At 46.1% G+C, this 9,104-nt stretch overlaps 1 non-coding gene across 1 annotated transcript; it reads right to left on the bottom strand.

The window, feature by feature from the left end:
• Positions 1-2,649: 2,649 nt before the first annotated feature.
• On the bottom strand, positions 2,650-2,788 carry LOC112896069. Its single transcript, XR_003229358.1, has one exon. It is a non-coding gene; the product is annotated as a small nucleolar RNA Z247 (small nucleolar RNA).
• Positions 2,789-9,104: the final 6,316 nt, after the last annotated feature.

Below are 9,104 nucleotides of genomic sequence, written 5' to 3'. Positions count from 1 at the left end.
CAGAGCTGCACGGCGGCGGCAGAGGCGCCGGCGAGCGGTGCTGGCGGTACTGCAGGCGGCGTGGCGCTCGGGCAAGGCGCCAGTGAGGGAATTTAGGGCGGTGGAGGGACGGTGGAGTGACGCGTGGGCGAGGGAGGAGCAGGAGGTGGAAGGCGGTGGCCAGGAGCGGCGCATTGCGCCGGCGGCAGGGGCACCAGACGTGCAGTGGCGCAGAGCAGAGGAGCAGGGCGTAGGGAGGAAGAAGGGGGTATATATTGAGCCGGGGACTGATTTGCAATATCAGAGAAAAGCAGGGTCCTCACTGTAAAGAACTTGCAACTTTTAAACCAGTGCTCAAATGGAGATGGTCCAAAAAGCAAAAGTGCATAGTTTTTCAAACTCTACAACTTCCCTTTAAGGTTCATCTATAGTTGAGCAACAGTTTTGAAGATATTTTAGACTTAGTAAAATTTTCACATTTTATGTAAGTCCTATGGATAAAATTACTTTTACAAATATACCCAAGGGTGATTTCACATATTTTTTTGCAATTTAACCACAGATTCCATCTTTTGCAACACAACCCTCATACTTTTAAACTTTTCCCTCTATTTCCACCCATTTTGCATAAAAGGACCTCTAGTTAAAATTAATTACATAAATATCACTTTTTCCATAACCTTACACATATTAAACACACCTTTTGCCATACTTTGGACATAAAAGCATACCAAAACTCTAGGGTATGACCCAGCTAATTACCTGAGTGTCACACGTGGATCCGCCGGACCCGCGTGACGCCATGGATGCGCCTGACACATCCGTTGAAGGTGCGGGAGGATCGGCCTTGAGGAGGGTGCCCGAAGATGCTGCGCCATGTGCACCTTCATGTGTTGGCATGTCTTCCTGCATTTCTTCATCAACTGCACAGATATTGCCAGCAGGATTATTTGGAAAACCAGTCACATGATCAGTCAAGTTACTAGCCCCTGTATTAGTCGTGAGAGGATTAAGCAAAAAGGATGGCAGGAGATTAATGTCTTCCTGAAAACGACAGCCAGCGTTAGGGCCAAGATTCTGAAAAGGAAAAAGGGGCTCATCAAATTTGACGTCACGAGAGATATATACTCTACCAGAATCAGGGTCAAGACACTTGAAACCCTTGTGAAAAGGACTATATCCGAGGAAGGTGCAGTGTTTTGATCGAAACTGGAGTTTGTGATTATTATATGGTCGTAGGTTGGGCCAGCACACACATTCAAAAGTACGAAAAAGTGAATAATCTGGCTGTTTTTGAAACAGGTGATGTAGAGGCATGTCATAAGAGAGCACCTTACTGGGGATGCGGTTAATTAAATATGTGGCTGAGATGAAAGCATCCCCCCAGAATTTTAGTGGCATAAAGGCATGTGCAAGGAGAGCAAGCCCAACCTCGACGATGTGGCGATGCTTACGCTCAGCTGCGCCATTCTGGTGATGCGTGTGAGGGCAGGAAATATGGTGTGTGATGCCGACTTGAGCAAAGAAAGGATGGAGTTTCTGATACTCGCCCCCCCCCCCAATTTGTCTGCATAGTGATGATTTTTCGGTTAAAGAGGCGCTCAACAAGGGATTGAAATTCTCAAAACTTTGAAAAGACTTCAGATTTAAACTTAAGGAGATATATCCAAGTGAACTTACTATAATCATCAATGAAACTCACATAATATTTGTGTCCACCAACAGAATTTGGTGCTGGGCCCCACACATCAGAATAAACAAGTTCTAAAGGATGCTGTGAAACAGTACTAGAATTAGGAAAAGGCAACTGATGACTTTTAGCCTTCTGACATGCATCACACACCGAATGTTTATTTGAATCCAACGAAACAGGAAGATTAAATTGTCTAATGACTTTCTCCATGATCGGAGTGGCGGGATGACCTAAACGATGATGCCATCTATCAAAGGAAACTTTTGTAGCACTATAGGCTTGCTTTATTTGGCGCCCAGCAGGAAGAGGATAGAGCCCATGATCACACCGTCCTCTAAGCAGAAGTTTCTTCGTTGCCTGATCCTTAATCAAAAAGAAATTAGGGTGAAATTCGATAAAAACTGAATTGTCAGAGGTGAGGCGATGAACAGAGACAAGAATTTTGTTGGCTTTAGGAACATAGAGGACATTTTTTAGATGAAGATCACGGCTAGGGGTTGTAACAATAGAATGACCAATGCGACTAATTTCCATACCTGCCCCACTCACTGCGTGGATCTTATCATGGCCCTTGTACCTGTCATGAACTGACAGTTTCTCCAGGTTGCTAGTAATGCTGTCTGTGGTAGCGGAGTTCATGTACCAGTTGATGTGTACTTCATAGGATGTAGTTACACCTGCATATTTTTTATCTGGTACAAACTCTTCATCAAATCTGTACTAACAAATATCAGCATCGTGGCCCTTCTTTTTGCAAACCTAACACCTAGGCCTGCTGTCCAGCCCACGTGTGTTGCTGTTGGAGCCATTAGGGGTGCCATGTTGTTGATGAGGTGGCCCGTTGGAGCGCCCGCGGCCGTGACCAAAAGACCCGCCGCGCGAGCGCCCTGCACCACCGCGTCCTCGCGATGTGCCGCGCCCCCTGCTGGCCGAGTTGACGGAGGAACGCCCGTCGGGTTGTAGCAGATCCATTCGTTGCTCGAATGCGAGCAGTTGGGAGTACGCCTCTCCCATGCTGAGGGGTTCGATCCTGGCGGTGAGGGATGTAACGATCGGGTTGTAGTCGTAGTCGAGCCCGGCAAGGATGTAGGAGACCAGTTCATCGTTGTCGATGGTCTTCCCAGTAGATGTGATCTCATCAGCGAGAGACCGCATCTTGCCAACATATTCAGCCATGGAGAGGTTGCCCTTCTCCATCGTGGCGAGTGCAATTCTGGTGTTGACGGCGCGCGCTCGAGTCATCGAGGAGAACATCCCCTCGATGGCTCTCCATGTTTCAGCAGCAGTCTTGCAGGCGGTTAGCTGAGAATGAATAGAACTTGAGATATTTGAAATAAAATACCCTAGGACCTGTTGATCCGTAGCAACCCACTCTTCATAGGTGGGATTGGAGACCTCCACTTTGTTGCCATCCTTCGTCTCCTTGATCATGGTTGTGGGGGCCTTTGCTGCACCTGTGAGGAAACCCTCCAGGCGCGCGCCCCTCATGGCTGCGAGAACTTGCATGCGCCATAGCGCGAAGTTGGTCTTCGTCAGCTTCTCGGAGACCCCTTGGTCGGCCAGGGAATTGATGGTGACGGTGGAATAGGATGTTGACATGGGGGTTTGATTGGATTGGATCTAAGTGTAGACTCTGATACCATAAAAGATTATCAGAGGGCTTGAAGCGTGCACTTTGTCTCGTGCCGCCTGCATGTTAATATAGGCCAGGAATAGCCCTTGACGTGGCTTACAGAGAGGGAATGACGCATGCTAGGAAGGATCACAAATCATCGCGTCCTAGCGCAAGTAACGGTGATGGCTCCTTCCAGATTGTTGCTGTGATCACAGATTACACGGTTCCTATCTTTAGTTATCCTAACTATGGCAACAACCTGAGGCCCACCATATACTTTACAAGTATAATAGATTTGTCTAATAATCAGGACTCGGCGACTCGCCCATCCATGCTGCGCTCGTCATCACCACGTGCCGCGGCAGCGGCCTCGCCCTCCTCGTCTGCCACTCTACCGTGATACAGTCTCACGAACGCTCTCCTCCACGAGCAGGACCAATGCGCATAGCTAACGGCCGCGCTCACCATGGCCGCCGCCGTCAGGCGTCCGCCCTCACCACCGACCTCGCTTCGACGATGCTTCCTACCTGCACAAGTTCCAACCGATGGGGGAGCCCGCGGGTGCGGCGACAGCAGCGATGTTGGATGATGGGGGTACCAACCCACAAGCGGTGGCGGCAGACGTGCGGGACGCATGCGGAGCGGAGGCAGTGGGCGATGGGGTTCCAGCGGATGGGCTGCGGCATTAGATGATGCGAGCATGTGGCAAGAGCCAAGGAACTGCACGTCATCTGGATCCGTAGGATGCTTAGATCTCCACGCGTCGGTCATCCGGGATAGGTCCGCACGGGAGCAGATTTGGGGACCGTCCCCACTGAATTTTTTCCCGCATGTATCTCTTTGCTTAGGTGACTGGTGGAGATAGCCAGTATATAATGCCAGATAGGTGCCAGCGCATGCATATTGCTGTTGATCGATGCAGCTCGAGCATGTACGGAGCGGCTGAAATCTCCAAGAAGATTCCCGAGACGTGACTGTCAAGCAGCAACGTAATGCCTCCAAGGTTCATTGGTCACGGACCTGAGATAGTCAACATCAAGCTGGGTTAGTGAGTGTATAGTAGCTGCTGCAAGTGGTAATCTATAGGCTACTTTATGAGTTCTACGAATGCAGCGACCTAATTAACTTTTGGAGACTATCAAACCTGTGAGCTGGTACGTCTCGATTGAGACCCAAAATGTATATGACTCGCCGTGCGCATGAGACTCAATTCAGTGACCATTGGTCATGCATCGTCATCCCAACATCACTGACTAGCGCGTGTGAGGCAGAGAGCTAACTAGCGTGCAATTTTGCACCAGTAGACACAATATTGTGAGGGTTAGGGTTCATTGACTAAGCAGTCGGGGGGTTTGGTTCAATCTGTTGGGCTAGAGGCAGCAGCACTGGTGGACAAGTGTGCTAGGTGTCTGAGGTGGATGCTGGCCATGGTATCAGCGGGCACTATAGGGGGAAGAGGACCATCTAGAAGAGACGCTGGTGTTAGAAATTAAAGTATGGGAGGAAGGATGGTAGAGGCGATGGAGATGCAATTTGGGGGGGTGGGGGAGGGGAGGGAGTTGCGCGTGCGAGCGCAATGAGCCCCATCATCATCATGCACCAGCAGTGGCTGCCCACAGGCCATAGCACACTTGTTGCATCAAAACCCTTCAAATGTAGCATATACACATGTCCTTATCAAGCACGGATTAGAGGACGATCGCATCAAACCCGTACACATCTCTGTTGAACCTTAGCTTGGAGGAGTGAATGACACTGCATTTGTGCCACCAAGTGCTGTGGTGCCCGAGTTAGAAAACAGAAATTAAATTAAGACGTTGTGATGATGCGGGAGGGAGGTGGCTCAGAAAGTTTCTAGTGGTGGGAAAATGATTATGGGTCACGGTACCGTTTCTGTTTGGTGGCCTTTCGGACTCTGGGATCCTAGACTGTAGATCAACACCAGTTAATAGCTAGCCTTGTAAACCTAGCCTAGAGATTGGAAATACTGGGCCCATGTTCCTCTTCTATTTTCTTTCTTCCTGGGCCCAAAACATAATCAAGTCTTAGCCTAAAATACTGACCGTAGAGCCCAGCCCACCTCAAGCCAATCATGTACCATCAAGGCCCTTGAGTTAATCCCATGCGTTTTATTTTCTAAATTAATCAACAATTCGCATTGTACACCCAATATCTCACACATACAAGCTCCGATTCATGTGATTCTTCTTCCTAAATTCTTCTAAAATCATGTGCTATCCATTCCTCCTATTTTCATCTCCATTCGTGCTATACAGGGGGGCAGAATACTAGTTGGTTACAAGGTAGGAATCCTAGTAGGATTACAGGGTACGAGATCTAATAGGATTACAGAGGAATCCTAGTAGGAGTCTAACTTCTTCTTTCCGCAATAGCTTCCTTGTGGGTGCCTAGAGATATATCTCCGACATAGCCACTTCTTGTTTGCCATTACCCCGCTGATGATACATAACCTTGGATTTATCGCTACACACGGTGCGCTCTGCTAATGCAATCACCTTGATATTAGCTAAATACTTAGGATCTATTATTCAATACTTTTACCATTCATCTTACAAATAAAATTATTTTCAAACAAAAAAGGTGTTGAGTGTGTTGTCGCTGTAGACATGGGTTGGGATGTTGGGAAAGAGGTATTGAACAACTAAGTGTTTGTGATTACCTTAAGATGGTGTTGATCAGGGTTCCTTGCATGGGACCTCTCGGAGTTTGGCTCATGCCTTTGTGGTTGAGTATGGAAGATATCCGTCTAGCCTCATCTAAGGATAGAGTTGATGTGTCATCTTGCCTAACCCAATTAATCGTACAAGTACTCGATCCTTGTATGAGGCAAGGGCTTAGTCTAAATACCACTAGCTACTATATTAGTCATCTATAGGCAATGTGCAGCGAGAGGCTAAGGAGTAGCCATATGCAAGTGTAGGCTTAGTGATCCGGTTGGAGGCATCGTTGGAAGGTCATGAACCACTTAATTAGCTCTCGTGGATAGATGCTATGGTGGGTAATAGCTTTAATGGACCCGCAATGACACTAAGGTGATCATGTTGTTGTAATCTACTTGTGGATAAAGTGTACACCTCTGCAGAATTAAACTCTATTCGAATAGTCATGTCCACAGTCTTGGACAAGTTATGGCTGGATCACATGACTAGTTTTGGGAATTTGGTGAACTCCTTTGGTATGAGTAAAGTGTGTGTTGAATTTTGTAAATATCGGCAAGTGCGCCGTATGCTAATGTGGATGGGGTGTCCACTAGTAACTAAAATTTGGATCCTTTGTGTAGGATCACTCCGCTCTTTCATTACTACTGTCATTATGGTAACAATTTTACTTATAAAAATTAAATTACTTGATAGATCTTGCATGTGTATAAAAGATAGCTTCATGCAAAAATAAAACCTCAGCCTATTCCTTGAATTATCCCTATGCATGTATTCTTATGTCCCCCTCCGTAGGACCATGTTGGATTTGCTGTTACAGAAAAAGATCCGAACTTCATTGGCGGTGAAAGTTTCGAGTAGTTCGTCACGTCTACACCCAACTTGCTTGTGGCATTAGGCTAAGAAGTATGTTTTCGTTGTCGTGTAGTCCTAAGTGCTGCCTACAGATAATAATATCTATCGCTAGGATCTTCAATTTGCTCTAATTATTTCTTGGTTGGCTTTGGATCACTCAGTCGCGACCGAGAGACTTGTATCGGGACTGAACCATCTGATGCAATAAATGTGTGTACCAGCCTTCCTAGGATTGGTATTTGTATCACATTTAGTCCCTATGCAAATGGGGGTGCTCCAAGTGGTATCAAAACCGTAGGTGGCTGTAGGACGCGACCCTTAGATTTGGATAAAGTATTTTTCTAGAAAAAACTATTTTTACAAAACTTCTTATTCTCCTTCCATCGATTACAAAAAGATTTACCACCTTTTCCCTGTCACAGATGGTTGAAGAAGGTTTTGTCACCAACTACTGCTTAGAGGAAGAAGGTTCCCCAAAGCTTTTGACCGCTTGTTTTGAAAGGCTTCGCATTAAGAGTTGCCCGAGTATGGCAGTAGGGAGTACGAGGAGTATGACACGTTGCAGTGTGAGATGAATGTCCATATCACGAGAAGCAGGGATCACCTCAAGATAGAGTCTTGGAAGGTAATCACCACATGTTTCAGGCGGAAGAACACATACCACGTTACCGCTCACAAGGCTTTGAAGTAACTGTGTTAGATCTATGAGAGGCAAGTTGCACACACTCCTATGAGATTCTTTCCACCCTTGAACAAAAATCCCCCAGTATGGTTGGCCTTGATGAGGACTTTGGAAGGACGAGGACAACGCGAAGATGATCCCACAGTGGTATACATGTCTGCATACCTAATCACCATAGATGAACACCATGACAAGTAGACCTCCAAGCTAAAGCAGCAAATCCGTAGGGCAGAAGATGCTGAGACCATGGTTAGGGGACTCCAAGTACAGCTTGTAGAAGCTAGGGCCCAAGCTACTAACACTCAAAGCCTTGAAGCAGCTGCAGTTGAAGCCTCAAAGCAAGCAAAAGATCATCACTCTCTCGAGTTAAGGTGAGCTCACTTGAGCGCTCGGGCCAAAAGAAGGACCCTCACCGAACCGTATTCGATCCAACGATCCATGTGTGGTGATTATGTGAACCGATCCATTTATTTAGATAGAGCTGCTTAGGCCCAAAGATCCAAGGGATCTGGTGGGTCGACCCACCTGTGCTCCTCTGGCCTGCTCTTTTGTGCACATATGTACAGAGATCACCTTATATATATGCACTGATAAACTCTACTGGCAGACACAACTGACAAGGATACGGCTACCCGCAGAAATTAAGATCATGTAAAAGGATTACAGGTAGCCAAAGTTTGATGATGTATGACACTGAATAAATAACTAGGAGCTAGCCTTTTTTTCAGTGTGTTAATGGCCAAAGCAAGTCCAAAATGGAATAAGATACAGCTTGGACTGAAAGAGAAATGGCATCTTATGGTTGGAGTACACATGAATAGTAACTTATCAACTAAGAGTTCTCTATACTGACACTCTTCTCATATCCTTGGGGTGACACTGACATCTGAAGCTCTCGGCCATACAAAGTAATAGAGCTATAGAAAGCAATGGAAGGTCTATGGAGGCCTCGTTGTTGGGGATTTGATCCCCCCAATTGCTTCCTAACGTGTTCTCAAAGATTGAGCTTTAGAGGGAGATGACGGCATTGGAATAGTCCTGCTTGCCACCTTTCCTCCACGTTAGAACCTAGGCACATGATGTTCTATGAGGTAAGATCTGATCTCAGCTCAAAATAATTTTTTTTTTTGGTGATTCATTTTGCTAGGAACTCCAGGATCACAAACTTTCAAAGAAAAGTTAATCAAAGTCGATAACGAAAACTACATCAATGAAGTACTTGTAACTGATTGGGGCTTTCTAGATCATGGATTTCAGAAATACTTGGTACAAATAGAGATTATAGGAAAAGAAGAGAAGAGATCGATAATAAGATCAACAATTGAATATGAAGTTCACCATGAGCATGCAAACAACCCCCTGTTGTAAGTACCAGTGGACAGTGGTTTAGCTAGAGCTGCTTAGGCCCAAAGATCCAAACTGGCCTTAAAGTAGCAAAGGGCCAAAGTACTGAATTAATCCACATGCAAAGGGCTTTCTAGATCATGGATTTCGGAAAATGTTTCAGAAATTATTACCTTTAAGCATGTCATTCTTCTAGATCAGTTAACTTCACAAAATCCTCAATCCCTTCCATGCAAAATTTTGATGAACCTATCAAAG

The sequence above is a fragment of the Panicum hallii genome, chromosome 5 (assembly GCF_002211085.1).
Source record: "Panicum hallii strain FIL2 chromosome 5, PHallii_v3.1, whole genome shotgun sequence".
NCBI classification, from domain to species: Eukaryota; Viridiplantae; Streptophyta; class Magnoliopsida; order Poales; family Poaceae; genus Panicum; species Panicum hallii.
This window is presented reverse-complemented; position numbering and strand designations above follow the sequence as displayed.